The sequence below is a fragment of the Trachemys scripta genome, chromosome 1 (genome assembly GCF_013100865.1).
Source record: "Trachemys scripta elegans isolate TJP31775 chromosome 1, CAS_Tse_1.0, whole genome shotgun sequence".
Lineage (NCBI taxonomy): Eukaryota > Metazoa > Chordata > Testudines > Emydidae > Trachemys > Trachemys scripta.
In genome coordinates this window covers 148,373,115-148,390,969 of record NC_048298.1, presented here as the reverse complement: position 1 = coordinate 148,390,969, position 17,855 = coordinate 148,373,115, and the positions used below count along the sequence as shown (strand labels likewise).

The 17,855-nt window shown below is 45.4% G+C and overlaps 1 long non-coding RNA gene across 2 annotated transcripts; it reads left to right on the top strand.

Moving 5' to 3' along the window:
- The first annotated feature begins 746 nt into the window (after nt 1-746).
- LOC117871025 lies at nt 747-10,332 on the top strand. Of its 2 annotated transcripts, none has more exons than XR_004644126.1 (5): nt 747-818; nt 2,548-2,709; nt 3,108-3,243; nt 4,953-5,033; nt 10,156-10,332. It is a non-coding gene; the product is annotated as an uncharacterized LOC117871025 (long non-coding RNA). The 2 variants fall into 2 exon arrangements; XR_004644127.1 differs by having other exon boundaries at nt 3,108-3,256.
- The last annotated feature ends 7,523 nt before the right edge of the window (nt 10,333-17,855 follow it).

Here is a 17,855-nt window from a genome sequence, read left to right as displayed (position 1 = left end):
GATTAGGCCTTCTGCTGACACCTGAAACAATGAGAGATTAAACCAAGCAGAGGCTTAGAACAAAAACTCTGGAAGGAAAAGCACACACACCTAGGGTGACCAGATGTCCCGATTTTATAGGGACAGTCCTGATATTTGGGGCTTTTTCCTAAATAGGCTCCTATTACTTCCCCCCCCACACACACACACACACCCTGTCCCAGTTTTTCACACTTGCTATCTGGTCACCCTACATACACCACTTGCTTTGTGTCACCCTAAAGGCCCCCTCAGAAACCTGACCTGAGCTTTTCCTGCACTATGTCCCCCAAATACTGCCAGCACTGTCACTGGGAAGGCCCAGTGGATGAGCTCAGTAGCATCTCTTCTGTGGAAAATTAAAGCAGAGAGAAACACAGCTATGGATGCCATTTTATTTTACAGGTAGCTGCTGGTGGCTTTAATGTAAAAGGCTGGTCAAATCTGCCTGTTAAGGAGAAGTCGTATTTTTTTTCTCCTAAATATTTCCAAGTTCTGGTCCACACTAATAGAGCCCTAAGAGCTTGTGATAAATGAAGGGGGGCGTAGCTCCCTTTGATAGACACCCAGCCAGACAGCTGTAAAATCCCTCTTGGTAGCTGTTCTCTGCTTGCTTTACTTGTAAAGGGTTAACAAGTCCACAAGTAAAAGAAAAGGAAGTGGGCACCTGACCAAAAGAGCCAATGGGAAGGCTACAACTTTTTAAAATGGGAAAGAAACTTTCCCTTTGTTGTTCTCAGGAGAAGCAGTGACGGAGCAGCAATGCTATAAGCAAAAATGCTGTATAAGGTTTGAACCAGGTATGAAAAAGTATTTTCCATACCTAGAAGAAATAATTTGGATAGGGAATGTTTAGTTAGATGCTAACAGGTTTATTTCTTATTTTGACTTGCGGATCTCCTCTGTGTTAACCCCAGATGCTTTTGTTTGCTTGTAACCTTTAAGCTGAACCCCAAGAAAGCTATTTTGGGTACTTAATTTTTGGAATTACTCTTTTAAAATCTAGCAAAAGCCTAAGTTCCAGATGTATTTTCTTTCTTTTTGTTTTTAATAACATTTACCCTTTTTAATAACAGGATTAGATTTTTGGTGTCCTAAGAAGTTTGTGCATATGATGTTTAATTAGCTGATGGCCACAGCTAATTTCCTTTGTTTTCTTTCTCAGCTCTTCCCTGGAGGTGGGTGAAAAGGCTTGAGGGTACCCCACAGGGAGGAATTCCCAAGTGCTCCTTCTTGGGTCCAAGGTGGTTTTTTGCATTTGGGTGGTGGCAGCATTTACCAAGCCAAGGTCAGAGAAAAGCTGTAACCTTGGGAGTTTAATACAAGATTGAAGTGGCAAGTATTAATTTTTAGGATCCTTGTGGGCCTCCCCTTTCTGCACTTGGAGTGACAGAGTGGGGATTCAGCCTTGACAGAACTTGATCTTTTTTCAGAGGTGCTGGGCACCTGAAGTTCCTATTAGCCCACTGAGTGATGGGTGCTCAGTATTTCAGAAAATGAAGTCAAACATGCCGATGTCTGGCTGTCTTAGTCTTTCCCTTTCCCCAAGCCCTGAAGTAGCGGCTGTGATTTGTAGGGATACGCCCATTGATGAAGCCCAGCAAGGACCTTTTAGGAGCAAGAGCTTTCTCCAGGAAGGGCCCGCCACTATGGGATTGACTTCCAATGGAGATCAGCCTTGTAACCTGCAGGGCATGGCGCAAGACTTCCCTCCTGAGGCAAACCTCTAGAAGTCACTGAGACTCCTTTTTGTAATCAGACCTTTCAGGTTATTAGGCTACCTGTCTATTGCTTGGATACTGTAGTTACGTGTGCTTTGGAAGTACACTACATAGACAAGTGCTGAATGTCCATAAAGAGAGGGAAATCATCAGACCCTTCAGGTTGTAAGTGCTACCTGTGTTTCTAGTATACTAGAGAACACATAACTACAGTATCCAAGCACATAGGCAAGTGCTGAATGGCTATATGGAGAGGAGAGTCATACTCCTTCATGGATATTCCTTGGACTCAGTAATAACTGTAAAGAGCACCAGATACTGCAATGATGTTAGTGACGAGATAGCAGGTGTGCAAAATCAGGACAGGGAGTTGGGGGAAATAGGCATCTATATAAGACAAAGTCCTGAATGTTGGGATTGTCCCTATAAAATCAGGACATCTGGTCACCCTAAGTAATGGGCACTTTGGGAACACAGCTATAACATAATAGCAGGGAGTAGTTGTGGGCAAAATGTTCTCAATGAATTTCAAAACCACTTGAAACTTGTTCTGTGCCATGTTTCAATGACTTTAGCTCCAGGTCTCTGGAAGCTTCCCTGGGGTTCAGGAACTTGGGGGGAAAAATATAGTTTTACATTGAATCATATGAGAGTTGCATGTTTTTTGAGGTAAAACCAGTTAACTGGGCCATCTTGACTGAATGTCATTTCAATTCTTTGTGCCCATTTGATCCTGAAACTCCAAGTGAAATTCTGGGATGCAAATGCTCATGGAGCTGAACTAAGGTTAAATGTTTGCTCATTGTAGCGAGGAGGTATGGCCTCCCTCAGAAGCAGAGGTGGAGGGATGGCCACGCCAGCTTACACCCATCCTTTTGGTAGAGGTGAAGAGTGGTCTTGTGATGAAAACTCAGAATCGAGAGTCCAGTTCTCTTCCTTGCTCTGCTGCTGATTCCATACCTACCCTTGGGTAAGGGACTTAACCTTCCTGTGCCTTTAGTTTCCCAGTTTGTAAATGAGGGTAATAATTATTGCCTGCCTGATGGAGGGGTCAGGACTTTTAATTCTTTAATGTTCACAAAACTCTTTGGGGATCCTTGGGTGGAAAGCACTAGAGAGAAGGATAATGCAGTGATTCACATGCAAAAAGGTATGTTTTAAGTAGGGTGGGAGAGAGAGTGGAAGAAAGTAAATGCAGAAGAAGGGAGTCTGTCCTCTGGAAATGAGAAGTCGTCAAGCTATTTGAGGCTCTGATGTTAATTGTTGGGGAATGTTTTACCTGGGGCCCTCAGAAAATAGCACCTCTTTAACAATGGGAATACTCAGGGACCAATTTCTTGACCCTCTGTGAAATGGATTTCCCACCAGGCGGAAGGACTCAAAAGCCCAGGAAGACATCTGGACAGAATGCCACACAGAGGTTACTGGATTGCTGGACTCTATGCTTAGTTACTAGGGAGATCTCTTCCCTACCACCTCCTTCCATAGATTTGAATCCAACAGGGTAAGGAGCAGATGTAAGTGATGCAGGGATCTAACATAGAACAGCTTGGCTGACATTATAGTGACTGTATGCTTCTGATGGGGAATGATAATATCAAGGGAAGAGCGGGTGTGAGTCATTTCCCTGGAGAGAGAGGCACGCGTGCACACACAACCACACAGAAAGAGCGATGGGGGAGGGGAGGAGTAAAGCAAGAGAGATTATCTCATATACCCCCTCCCCATCACATACACACAAGCAAAGGGATTCATCCTTTTGAGTCCAAAGCCCCTGTCAAACAGACATTTCTTTTTCTCCTCTTGCCCATCTCTCCCACAAACTCAGGGCCATATAATATGTGGCAAGATAAAATTTGAGTAGTTCTTCAGTATCTGTTTACTTTCTACTGTGCATCAGTCTACTTTGTATGACAGGAACTCAACCAACGTAGGGTTGGGATGTAGGCATAATTGGCTGCAGAGAGATTTTCATATGGCATTATCTCCTCTCATTCTACATCACATGATGTATTCCATGTGCCTCACTGAAGTAAACTGAAAACATAAAATGGTGTGACATCAGGGCAGGCATTGCTATAGGTTTGTTACATGCATGTGGAGAGCGCACATATATCTTTTCAATGTATGAAAAAGAACACTGAGCTTCTGGTGTTGGCTTGACCAATGCTGCAAATGCTCCCTCCACCACAGAGCCAGTGAGGATAAAAAAAAGACTAACGTAATGAAAGTATAATCCAACCCTCTAAAACTACAAGGCTAAGCAACACCAATCTCTAGGCCGTAAAGCAAATAACCTTACCAAAACAAAAGGAATGGTACTCAAAACACTAGATAAAAACCTAAAGCAACAATATGTGTGGTACTGGGAAGAACGGATTAAAATCAGGAATCAACCTGGCTGCTACAGATCCCTACAGAAAGTCTTCACTGTAGCAAATGACCTCACCCCAATGAAATGTGCCAAACTCAGCCAGATTCTTACCAAATACAGAATCAGTGATCATAAACTAGAGGTAGTGTGCAACAGACTGATGGAGGAGAGGTTGAAATTGAACAAGAAAATCTTTCTCTCTGCCTAAAATGAGGGAGTGTGAGAGATTCCCCCCGCCCAATTATTAGAAATGAGACAAGACTTACCATTAAAAGGCAGTGAGGGAAAACTGCCTAGCCCTGGGAAAAAGGAGAGAGTTGACAAAGACAATATCGCATTACAGATCAATTTACTATTGAATCAGAAACAATAAATGGACATGAGGGCTTGAATTCCAAATATGCTGGGAAGCCCTAGCCTGAGATGCTTGATCTATTGCATCTACCGATGACAAGAGCCCCAAAACTTTTTTCCTGTTTGTACCTTGGCCCTGCTTATCTAGCTTGTAATGCCAATTTCAAATTCATAATTCTCTATTGCTTTGTGTATACACGTATTTATTATATGGGTTAAATTATTCCGGTCCCATAAAGAGGGAATACATCGTGAAATCTAATAATTATCTCTGGTAGTGAGGAACCCCTTTCTTCTGCAAGTGTTGCATCACATCATGAGAATGATGAGGCTGAACTAATTAAGCAAAAAAGAATGAGGATCAAAACACCAAGAAAGCCTCCTAGCACCAAAGGTTTAGTGTTCAACAGCAGGGTGTACTTACTCTAAAATGCTTGTGTGTGTTGTCACAATCCCACTGTCCTTTTGTTCTCTTTCTGTTCCAGCTGTCACAGGAACTGAAAGGACAATTGGCATTGTTATGCTGGAGCCCTACATTTTGATCGATTTGTAGTTGTTCCTTTTGGGTAAGCATACAAACTGTTCACATGTGTTGTCATGTATGTGCAATGCACAGGGCCGGTGCAAGGATATTTTGCGCCCTAGGTGAAACTTCCACCTTGCCCCCTTCCCCTTCTCCCAGAGCATCGCTTATTATAAACTTTCAAAAATGAATACTGCATAATGTGGCATTGTTCATTAGAATTAATACACGTTCAGCTTGAAAATTTATTAATTTAATTATTTAGTCTACATATTTAATGAAAATAAATGGCCTTGGGTCTCAGTCTTCCCCCCTGCCCCCCATGGATCTGGAAAGGGCTGTTTTGGGGATCAGAGCACAGAGCTGGGAGTCGGGATCTGGCTTCTATTCTCCACCCTGGCACCAACTCACTGGATGACTTCAGCTCCCTCCAGCGCTAAGGTGTGAAATGGTTCCTTGCTCCTGGGCTGGAAAGTGCAATGCAGGCAGGAGGAGGTGTCTGAAAGCCTGTCTTCCCCACAGGTATGAGGCGAGGACAGAGTTCCAGCCTCCGTCATGACCGCCCTGGTTGCTTTACTCTGCCCCACGCCAATCGCTGGTGAAGCCCCTTGCTCAGAGAGCTCTGGCCCAGGGCAGAGGAGTCAGTGTCATTCTGGGCCTGATTTTCAGAGATGCTGAGCACCTGCGGTTCCCCTGATGTCTGTGGGAACTCCAGGGTTCTCAGTACTTCTGAAACTCAGAGCAATTTATTTTGACTGCTGGGCCAGGACTGAGCCTGCAAAGGCAGGTCCATATACATCCCTCAATCCACAGCAGATCTCCCATTAATAACAATACAAGCAATCAGGAGAATGGTGAGGGGCAGTTGGCCCAATGCTGGGAGTGGGAAGGACATGGCCCTAATGTGGTCACTAAACTTCTACCTAGTAAAGTTACTGGTGCATCTGCTGTCATTCAGTGGGAGAACAAAAATCTCTTGGGTGCTGCAGCCTGCCCAGGGTTCAGCTGCACTTAACCTGAGTTGCTCGCACACTTGCAGTGGTTGTGCACCACGCAACTGGTCACCCATGTTACATGAAAATCTGGCTCTGACAGTGTCGTAATTAGACTTAACAGTTACTGCCGCATTTCCTAGAGCTGTTGTCCCAGGCAGGCTGCAGACTCAGGCAGACAGAACTGTGTCGGCTAGATGCCCATCATCTTTGGAAGATTTTTCCTTGTAGCCATAAGGGCTCAAGACAGCCGTGTTTCTTCACTGAAAACTTGCAGTGTGCTGCCCCTGAATCCCAGATTAATACCTTGTGTGGGCAGGTGCAGAGCTCAGGGCTTGAAGGTCTCTGGTCTAATGGTCTGAGCCAGCGCAGAACTAGGAGCCTCGATCTCCTGTGTTCAAAGCAGGACTCCGACAATAATTCCCAGGGTGACTTTGGGCAAGTCACGTCCCTTTTCTCTGCCTCAGTTTCCCCAAAAATGGGGATCTATTTACCTGCTCCACAGGGCTGCAGGGATGGATGGGGATGAAGCCTTGGAAGGTGGCACATGCTGAGGACGGTTACACTTTTGCAGCTCTTTAACCCTGTATCCTCTGGCAGGGCCATGATCCACCCCCGCAGGTGGACCGGTGGCCATCGTCTCCTCTTCCTTTCCCCCACCCCCACACCCCTCCCGCCGCTGCATTGCTGTCAATAGGGCCAGCTGCAGGCGGGCTGATGTCACCTGCCGACTGCAGATTGGAGTGGTCCTTGGGCAGCAGCCACTGCAGCGGCAGGGGGTCTGGGATTGCCAGAGCCAGAGGGAGTGGGCTAGGGAGTGATGCGGCAACCCGGGGGCTCGGGAAGGAGGCGGCTCCGGGCTGGCAGGGGGAGCGCAGGTGGGCAGTAATGTGGGGCATGCCGGAGGGAGGTGGCAGGGCCCGCGGTTGTAGAGGATGCCCGCCGAGGTAGGTGCTAACGTGGCTGCGAGCGGCCTGTCCCCCCGCCGGAAGCAATAGTGTAAAAAAAATGTTTGGGCACCGCTTTTTGGCATCCCCAAACCTTGGCGCCCTAAGTGGCCGCCTAGTTTGCCTAGTAGTTACACCAGCCCTGGCAATACATACCATGTGATTACCACATAAATGGTGCAGAAAATATTGGAATCAGTGTACTGGCAACAGAGAATAGGGCACGAGAGAATAGCCTGACATAGGACTAGTTCTAACACTTTCTGAGTCATCATTTTTCTGATGAAAAACAGTGTTTCAGTGAAGTGGAAATTTTAGCAAAAGCATTTCCATCCTCAGAAAACTTTCACATTTTGGTTGAAAAATGATACCCTGTTTTTCTGTATTCATTTTTTGATTGAAAACCTGGAAAAAACTATTTGAAAATAAACATTCTTTAAAACTTTTTTGTTGGAATTTTTTGTAGGAAAAAGCCTCCTTCTTTTCTGATCAATTCCAGTCTCACATGATGTGGGGAAGAGTATTCTAGACTCTAAAGTTTGGTGGGTAGGAGACTCACCGGGGATGTGGGAGAGCCAAGTTCAAGCCCCTACTCTCAAGCAGAGCAGATTCTTGCAGCTGGTTCTCCCATGCATTCTGCATCTCAGCTGGGTGCCCTAAACACTGAGCTATAATGGGGTGAACCATTTTTGCGAAAAGTTTTGAAAGGCCTCAGTTTTGTCTTGGTGTGGAAAGGGAACATTTTCACAATAATCACAGGTTTTCCATCCCACAAGAATTATCTCCCACTCAACTCCAATCACTTCACATGTTCAAGTTTTTACCATAACCATGATGGCTAGATACTTATTTTTAAAAAGTATGAGTTGAGATCTTCCAGCATTCAGAAAAATGCCAACGGTCATGATTTGCTCACAATTCTCCTGATATTTGGGAATGCCTGGTTTTCTTCAGACATCTCTAATGTTGACCCCCCCTCCAGCCAACAGTATATGAAAACATCTTCTGAAATTGGCACCTGCCCTACTTCAAGTTCAGCTAACAGAAGTCATGCCAACCTTGGAGTCCTGGTTCCCAGTGCTCTGCTGTCAACACTAAACACCTTGCTGATGCTCAGTTGAAGTTGAGCCTCCAGTGCTAACTTCTATATTTGTTAACTAGTTCATTGTATCCTGGGGATGGTCCTTGGAATGTTTGGTTGTGTTTTTGTGTGGTGGTCTTTTAAGATCTTACTCTTCTGTTTTGCTTCACTCTCCCCTTGCATTGTCTGCAAACATTATTATTATTTTGGGGCTCTCATGAAATGCCCTCTTTTCTTGCCCAGGGTTATATTTTTCATTTGGTGCTTTCTGTTTTGATTGAAGGGGCTAATCTTCTTGGTTCTAAGAACAATTCTTTGTTTGTGTCTGGGGAATGAATGGTTTCAAACACTGTGTTGGGAGACTAGGGGATAAACATCCATCCTGGCTGACTGATAGTCTTATTACAGACAACAGTAGGTTAAATAATTCCCTGTAGCTATGTAATGTAAGATCCCCTCCCTTTTTTCCCCTTAGACGGACTTTAGGACTTCTTTGGGACCCGTTCATGTTCTGGCCTTTATTGTGGCATTATTTAATTACTCTTTATTGAAGACCATTAGAATCTATCACCTTTACTATTGCGACCTCCTGCCTTCTCAGTTCTCACACTGCACCATGTAGGTCCATCCAACACATTGTAGTTAAAATCATCTTTGTTTGCTACTCCAAATGCATAATCCCCTTCTTGAGTCTTCCATTGGCTCCTATCATCCTTTCCATATCAAATGCCAACTCCTTATCTTCCTCTTGAGACCCTGCACAGCTTTGTCCTTGACTATATCCCATCTCCAGCTGCCCCCACTCCTCTGGTCACACCCTATACTCTGTCAGCTCACTGACCCGTTTTAATCCTCTGGTGGTCTCCTAGGGTACGTCTACACTAGAATTAAAAACCCATGGCTGGCCTGTGCCAGCTGGCTTGGGCTCATGTAGCTCGGGCTAAGGGCTGTTTAATTGTGGTGTAGACATTTGGGCACAGGCTGGAACTCCGGCTCTAGGACCCTGTGAGGGGAGAGGGTCCCAGAGCTCAGGCTCCAGGCTAAGCCCAAACATCTACACCACAATTAAACAGCCCCTTAGCCCAAGTCAGCTGGCACAGGCCAGTTGTGGGTGTCTAATTGCAGTGTGTAGCTGTACCCCCACTGCTGTCTCGTCATCTTTTCTCACCCTGCCTTATGCTTGAAACAGCTTCCCTGATCCTGTCCTTCATGCAACCTAGTTTGCCTATAAATTCTGCCTCATTCACTTCTTCCTGGGCCTCTTCATCCTGACTTCTTCCCTGACTTTGCTCCTTAATAACTAATTTAAAGGAAATTAACAAGATGCGTACATAGCAAAATGCATATCTGGCTCTCCTCTGGTCTGATCCCAAGCCTATTGAAAAGAGTGGGAGTCCTTCCATTACTTCAATGGGCTTTGGATCACGCCTTGCTACTGTATCCCTCATCCTTCCCATAAACATCAACCCCATTGGTCAGTTTGTTAATCCAGTGCTCCAATTAGGGTGACCAGACAGCAAGTGTGAAAAATCAGGACGGGGATGGGGGGGGTAATAGGAGCCTATATAAGAAAAAGACCCAAAAATCGGGATTGTCCCTATAAAACTGGGACATCTGGTCACCCTAGCTCCAATCCATGTACTAAATTAGATAGGTCCGTGCCCATGAGGGTCTTCTCTTTTTGATATGGCCCTGCAGTGTTGATCACATGCCTGGTGCTATGGTAATAGGAGCTAAACAACAGAAAGTTGGACAATCACTGCATAGCATATGGAAAAACTATTTGGATAAGCCATTTAATTAAAAACTGCACTTGGCTTAGAAGAGAAAGTTTCTCTCGGACTGCAACATTGTAATGGATCTGTGTTTGTGCAATTAAGGCCAAATCCTGATTCCACTGACGTCAGTGGTGGCTCTTAATGCAATTAATCCTTCATTTGCAGGGCAGTGGACTAGACATTCTGAGAGGCCTTTTACATCTCAAGCTCCTATGCTCTCTCTGAGGGTAAATGACATATAATGGAAAAGACAAGTATTCCTGTCACTAACATTTAATGACTTACAGTTTATTCAATATTAAATATCCACATTTAATACCTTTATACAGGTAAAAATAATTCCCCTTGCCTCTGTTTCTCTCTACAGAATCGCTCTTCTGCACAGTATGAATTTATCAATATCCTACTTGTTCCTGAGGTGTATGGGAGGCTGTATTTCCCAAGATACACCGGGAAAACTCTGCAGCTAGCTCTAATCAAATTGAACTGCTGTCAAGACTTCCTGTGAGGCTTCGAGGAAACATTTCTGTATATTAGAGGTGGAGGGGAGGAGGAGCATGAGGGGGAGGGGATGAGGATGGGGGAGGGGGAGCAGGACCATTCCAAAGCTTAAGTGGATTACGTAGCTGTATAACCCAGTTATAGGTCCGTGGACTCGAGTGAGCTTTTTTCCCTCTGGCTGTCTGCCCTTCATATAGTTCCCCTGACAGGCAAGCTTTATTAGCTTCCCCCAGTCAGCTCTCTGTCTCTCTCATTTTCCTCTGCTACATCCCTCAGCTGCCTGTCTCAGCCCTTTCGGTATCTCTAAGTTCCCCTGGGTCCTTCATTTAGCTGCACCAGCTGCCTGCACGGATCTCCATCCCCACCCCCAGACCTCACCCTCCCAGTGTTTGCCATGTCCAGTGGCAGCTGCCTTTCTCTCCCTCCCTGCTAGTCTCTCAGCTGGATGAGTCCAAAGAGGTAAGGTTGTTCAGGCCAGATAAGGGCATTGAAGTGTGGAAGATTATCCAAAAAATCTGAACCTCTTGGTTTAAATGAACCCCTCCAAAAAAAAATTCCCTTGGATATTCACTTCAGATGTGATGAATGCTTATGCCCCAGTCGAAGTCAGTGGGAGCTGCAAGTGCTTAGCACCTCTGAAAGTCTGGCCTGTTCATATTTCCATCCCTGTGTAGAAGAACAGTATAGGGTCATTGAATTAATGATTGGCTTGGCATTTCATTCAAGTCCATGAAGCTTCCAAATTACTTAATATTTATACACTTGAGACAGAGGAGTGAGCCTGACATTGGCTGGGACTAGACTGTTGCTAGAGAAGACCAGGACACCTTTACTAATGTCTTAATAACATCAGAGGTGGAGAGGGATGTGTGGGTGAGGAAAAACAGGGGCAAAACCTGTCTCTCCACAAGTGAGAGTCTGAAAATGATGGTCCTAAAGCATCCCCGCCAGAGTCAAGATCTCAGTCGAACATAACTGCTAGCCTCCTTCCTCCCTTACAAATCAGCAGAGTCCACTGGGTAAATGGGCCACGAAGCCTGAATTCCCTTCTTACTCCTAGAAGGGGTCAATCCCTCAAAGGCAGGGCTGAGGTAAGAGATCAGAGCAGGGTGTGCATATGTGCACTCCTGGTGTTCTAAATAAGCGGTGCAGGCAGTTGATGGGTACACTGTCACTCAGGGATAACACGATAGGGGGGGAAAAGGAGAAATAATTGTACTGGGGCCTTGAGCCTGAAAATAAAGTGAAATGGAAAGGGGTGGGGTCCCAATGAACACAATGCAAATTTCTCTTGATTGGGCCTCAGTACATCTGATATCAATCAGTGTACCATGTGCCTGGGAGATGGAGCATTGTGTTTCTGTTTCAGCACTCACAGCACAAAACTACAGTTGGGTTTCTTTCTTTTTTTAACTAAAGAGTACTCTTTCCCCCCCACCCTTTGACTTTGCTGGAATGTCTGTGGCTGCACTCCACTGACAGGAGTAAATAATATTTGTAGACTCATAACATTAAACTTGGGCCAATGCTGCTTAGGCTACTGTTGTATGAATTGCTAACAGAACAGGAGTGAGTTAAATGCAATGCATATTTAACAACACAAGGGGGAGTTGAGGAAAAGAAAGGAGAACAAGAATAAGTGTTGCCAGCAGGGTCGGTGCAAGGAAGTTTCGCACCCTCGGCGAAACTTCCACCTTGCGCCACTCCCGCAGCCCTGCAGCAGCTCCCCGTCCCCCCCCACTGAGGTGCCCCCCCTCACGGCAGCTTGGCCCCCCCCCCGTGGCAGCTCCCCACCCCAGCTCACCTCTGCTCCGCCTCCTCCCCGAGCACACCGCCCCCGCTCTAATTCTCCTCCCCTCCCAGGCTTGCGGTGCCAAACAGCTGATTGGCGCTGCAAGCCTGGGAGGCGGGAGAAGTGGTGCGGCAACCGCGCGCTCAGGGAGGGGGCGTAGGAACACTGTTTAAAAAAAAAAAAAAAAAAAAACCATGGGGGGCACTGCTTTTTGGTGCCCCCAAATCTTGGCGCCCTAGGCAACCACCTAGTTTGCCTTAATGGGAGCACCGGCCCTGATTGCCAGCTGTTCTGAAATTAGCCTGAGTGTCATGATATTTGGTGTTTCTCTTAAAGCCCCAGCTTCAGGAGGCATGTGATCAGATGAGAATCTCAGCATTTATTTTTAAAAAGGAAATGTCTAGCCCTAAGGATTGCAGGGAAAAACTTAGTTTGTGACTCTAGTGTAACCCAAATGCTCAGAAAACAGAAGGAAAATAAGAACCCAACTTAAAAAATAACTTTTCTTTCTTAATGCTAATCTCATGATTTTTTTGGAGGGAGGGGTGCTGCTAACTTTTTTGGTAATACTGCTCTTTTTTTTTCTTTTTTTTTTTTTCTTTTTTTTTTCTTCATTCAACCCAGCATTAAAAATCCTTCAAAAATCTTCCTGTTTGTTTCAGCCAAAATACAGCTGTCTAGTCACAGCGCCAAGGATCTTCCAACACCAACACATCACCTCTAGCTCCCTCTCCCTTCCCACTTATGAGAAGTTGACATGGGAGGGACAAATCATTGTTGTCCTAGGGCTCCAAGCAGTTCAGCTGACACAAAAGAGTTGAGGTTCTGTAAGGCCTCCCTAAGCAGGACTATGCCCAGTGCAGAAAGCTCCTACATAAGGCAGCAGCCCCTGGAACAGGGGGTATTTTGAAGTGGACTGAGGGCTGGATGTCGGGGAGCTGAAGAGGGAAAGGGGCAGGAGGAGTGTGGCCAGGGCACACTTTGCACCTGGGTTATTCTGTGCCCAAGTGAAGCTCTGTAGAGGTCATTGAAGTAGGGGCTCAAGTCAGGGCAGCTTTCAAAGTTGTCCTAGTCTGTACTGAGAGCTAAAGCAGCCCCAGATCCCCTAAATAGAGGAGGCAGCTTGTGCCCTCTCCTATGTCCCCATGCTGGTGCATGAATTTGCCTTTCAACTGAAGCTAGTCAGAAAGTGTTAGTCAAAACAGTTTTCAGTTGGAAAGTGACATTTTGATGAAATCATCTAATTTCCATGAAATTATAGTTATAAAACAAACAGGGAAAACATCCAATTTCAACCCTTCTGGAAGGTAAAGTTTTTTTGATTTTTTTTCATTTAGAAATTTACTTTATTTAAAAAAGTCTTAATGAAACATTTCAATTGACCTAAAATGAAATGTTTTCAGAATTTCACTTAGTGAAAATTTTGAAGTTTTGACTTTTTTTTTGGGTCCTGATTTTGAGATGACTTGAGATTGCAAAACTTTTTGTGGGGTGGACAACTTGTTTTCTGACCAGTTCCACTTTCAAGTGTGTCTTACTTGTTAATGAGTAGGAGACTACAGTTTTAATAGTTCAGCTCTTCCCATTAGAAACAGCTAAATAAACATTTATGGAAACAAACACCTGAAAGCCAGGAAGCCAAATCACTGTTTTAAACACCCATACGCCTTGAAGCATATAAAATCCAGAATTTAGTCTAGCTGTTCAGCCTCTCTCTTCATTTGTCAACCCAAAATTTTTTATAAATCTGAAAAAGGTTATGGTTCATTTTAAGAGGCAGGCAAAGGTTTGAGTCAGTTTGACTTGATCCAAAGTGGAATTTTATCCTTCCCTAGTCTCAGCTGCTCCTGCTGCCTGAATTCTTTTGGAAGGCACTAAACTTTCCACAAGAAAAGTGAGCTGTTATTCTTCTAACATTAAGATACTCTGTAACTTGAAGTCTTTAAACCATGATTTGAGGACTTCAGTAATTCAGTTAGAGGTTAGGGGTCTTTTATAGGAGCGGATGGGTGAGGTTCTGTGGCCTGCAGCGTGCAGGAGCTCAGACTAGATGATCCCTTCTGGCCTTAAAGTATATGAGATACAAGGAATGATTATTAAAAACCAGTTGGCTCATGACTGAAAATAGCCTAGTTCTCTGCATAAATGGAGAGTAATTTGCCATCTGTAGTATAAATGTTGTATGTGCACATATCCACACACAGACAGAAGCTTCATTCCAGCATCACACACAGATGCAAAGTTCTAGTGAGGCCCTCCGGCAAGTCCATCTAGATGTACATGTGGAAGCACTAGCATAAACAACTGTATAGCACCTGGCATTCCTTAGCTAATCACTGCTTTGCCCTGACTTCTCCCCCTTCCCTCCCCCGTGAAGAGCAGGGGAGGAATCTCTCCGCTTGATCCTCAACACTACCTCTGCCAGCAGGGCAGGACTTTGGGGCATAGGTGGAGCTTTGTCAGGCCCCAGCCATGGATGGCCTGCATGCATTGTCAATTATCAAATTGCAGTCAGAAGATGAATAGTGGGTTGGGGGTCAAGCCAGGTCAGGATACCAGGAGTCAGGGTCAGGCACCAGGTTACAGATAGCAGGCAAATAGCAGAATTGGGGACAAACCAGGATCAGAAGCCAAAGTCCAAGATGCACAGCAAGGTAAGATCTGGAGCAGAAGCAAGCAGGCCATCTGTATCATTGGTCAGACAGCTCCTTATGCTGGCTTCCTGGTTTATATATCAGCATGAGCCAATCAGTGGGTTATGAGGGGCCACCACTCAGGCCCTGCTGGTTGGTACTTTCTGTAATGCCTAGTGTCGCAGGGTTCTCGAGCAATAACCCAGTCTAAGCTTCCAATGGTGATACAGAAGCATCAGAGCCCCCATGATCCCAGGTGTTAGTCCCACAGGTTCTTACAAGCTTAACTTTCCTTCCCCCATAAGAAAAGTTTCTGCCGAATTTATGCTTTGATCTTTTTAAAATGACATTTCCAGTCCTCCTGACAGAGGAGAAACCCTTCCAAACATGACCTTCTGTAGCACAGTCTGAGTCTGCAGAGAGTGCCTGAGGTGATATATCAGAGCAAGAACCATCCATCATCACAATAGGTATTCACTCGGAAGTCTAATGATAACATTGATAACTATTTCACTGCTGATGATTTTAGCCAAACTGTCCAGTTAATGTGCTTCTCCCTTTTTGCTGGATGCAGCATTAGATACTGGAGACAAAAAAGGGGCTTTTGCGGTTCAAAAGAGTGCACTGCTTTAACAGTGCTGCCCTTCTTTTCCCTGGCTCACAGTTCTTGGGTCCACCTTCCTAGGGAGGTACCTTTCCATTGCCTCGAAGAGGATGGGTGGACAGATATAAACCATAATTGGGCATCATCCCCTCTTGCCCCAGAAAAGTAGATGGAAAGCATGGCCCAATCCCCTTCTTGCCCTCAGCCTGCTCAGATTCCCACTATTGCTTGGGGCGACAGCTGGTCAATATTTTTTCATTGGCACATCTTTTTTGGATGAGAAATGGCTTTCTGACCAAGAAAATCAGAAATGTCTGAAAGCAGAAAACATGAATAATCAAAAGCTGGTGGGGTTTTTTTTGTTTTATTTATTTGGGCTTTTTAGTGAAAATTCTTTTTTGGGGACATTCTTTTTTGGGGGGGAGGGGGGAATTCCAAAATTTCAAAAAAATTCTGGCAAAAAATAATTGGCATTTTCTGGCCAGGTCCACTTGGCACCCTATTATGATTGGGTCAGGATGCCAAGAAAATGTACAGGGAACTGGTGTTGAAGATAGACATCTGATGGGTAGCTACAACTTTCTGAATTATGGGGCTGTGTTGGAACACCCCTTCTTCGGATGGTGAAGGGGTCCTTTTCAAGCAGTTGCAGGTGATTGGCTACCTAGTGGTTTGTCTCACTGCTACCCAAACTACAATACAGGCCCAGTTCAGCCCTGGTGTAAATGGATGTGAATCCCATTGACTCCAATAACTGCACTAGAATTTTATACTTATAGTGAGAACTGTGTGACATTTAGGTGTGCATGCAGCACATGCATTTCCCCCCCTTTCCTTCCTCCTTCCCCCCCTTCTCTTCTGTCACCCCGAAGGACTGATGCTGAAGAGCAGTGTTTCTCAAACTGGGGTTGCCGCTTATGTAGGGAAAGCCCCTGGTGGGCCGGGCTGTTTACCTGCCCCGTCCACAGGTCTGGCCAATCACGGCTCCCATTGGCTGCGATTCGCTGCTCTGGGCCAATGGGAGCTGCTGGAAGCAGTGTGAGGTGAGGGACATACCGACTGCCGCTTCCAGCAGCTCCCATTGGCCTCTAGTGGTGAACTGTGGCCAGTGGGAGCCGCGATTGGCCGGACCTGTGGACGGGGCAGGTAAACAGCCCGGTCCACCAGGGGCTTTCCCTACATAAGCGGCAACCCCAGTTTGCGAAACACTGCTTTAAGCAAACCCTCTTTAAGTACACCCTTCATTCTCTAACAAGGGCCCCCTGCTCTCACTACACTGTCAAATAAATGCTAAAACACCAGATCTGAATATGGTGATGCAGCTACAGGTAGGTGGTGGGTCTTGCTCTCAGGGATCATCACTCAGTATAACCTAAGTCAGCAAAAGAGACGCAAACTGGGATGTGCCACCTGGCGAGCAGAAGGTATGGCACTGTCTATGGTGGAAACTTTTGTGGCACAGGGGACACCCTGGGCTAGATCATGTGTTATTGGTTTCTATGCGAGTCACACACTTCTGGCATCCAAGACCATTGACTGAGACATCTGTTCCTTTACAACCAAGAAGAGTAGCCACGCTGTCCCTTGTTATTCCCAAACTCATTAGAGCTATGTTGGACTACATACACTGTCATACTTCCATCAGGCCAAGTGGCTACACTGTGCCACTACACCCTGGAAAGGTGAAACAGGCCTGGATAAACCCTATTCCACTTTAAAGGCTCCTTTTGTGGCTGCCTGTGAGGAATCATGAAGTAATGTGAGATTCTTGCTGTAGCTCATTGGCTTGTCAGTACTTGAAATACTCCTCTACCGAGAGGTGTGTGCAGGAATTTAAATTTGACTGCTTTTGGAGGGGCACATTAAGCCATATCAACACATGCACATACATCATAAGCAGAGAAATAAACAGCACCATTTCAACAAATATCCATGCTGTTTTTCTTCCTATTCTAGCACTACAGCTGAACTCTACTGTTAATCCACCATGCATACATAATAGGGGGAACATGTGCAAATGAGTATTTGCATATCTATAAACCTCACATTATAGGGGTATGTGTATGAGCTGAGTTTGTGCGTGCTCATAACTGCATGTTATGAAGAAATAAGTTTTACTTCAGTTTGTGAGTGCCAGTGATAGAAAGCATAAAATGCAGTGAACTTTTCCTCAGAAATACATATATTTTCTGATTAATACTGGGGCTGGGCGTGCCCCTGCCTGCCCCTCTTGTGCACGCCCCTGCCTCTACCTCAAAGCCGTTTCACACCGGTAGTTTTATAATGTGCAAACGTGATAGCCACCATCTTAGTGGATACACCAAGAATTTACCCAGAGACCTCAGGAGCTAAAGCATGAGCTGCTACAGTTTGAGCTAAAAAGCCAGCTCTCGCTAACCATGGCTAAAACAGACTCATAGCCTCAGTGAATCAGGCATAGACAGTAGAAACTTCTAACACACACCTACCAGAGGTCACACATAAAAAAGCCCCTTTATAGTGGGAATATTTAAAGGGCAGCCTAAGGCAGTTAGGCC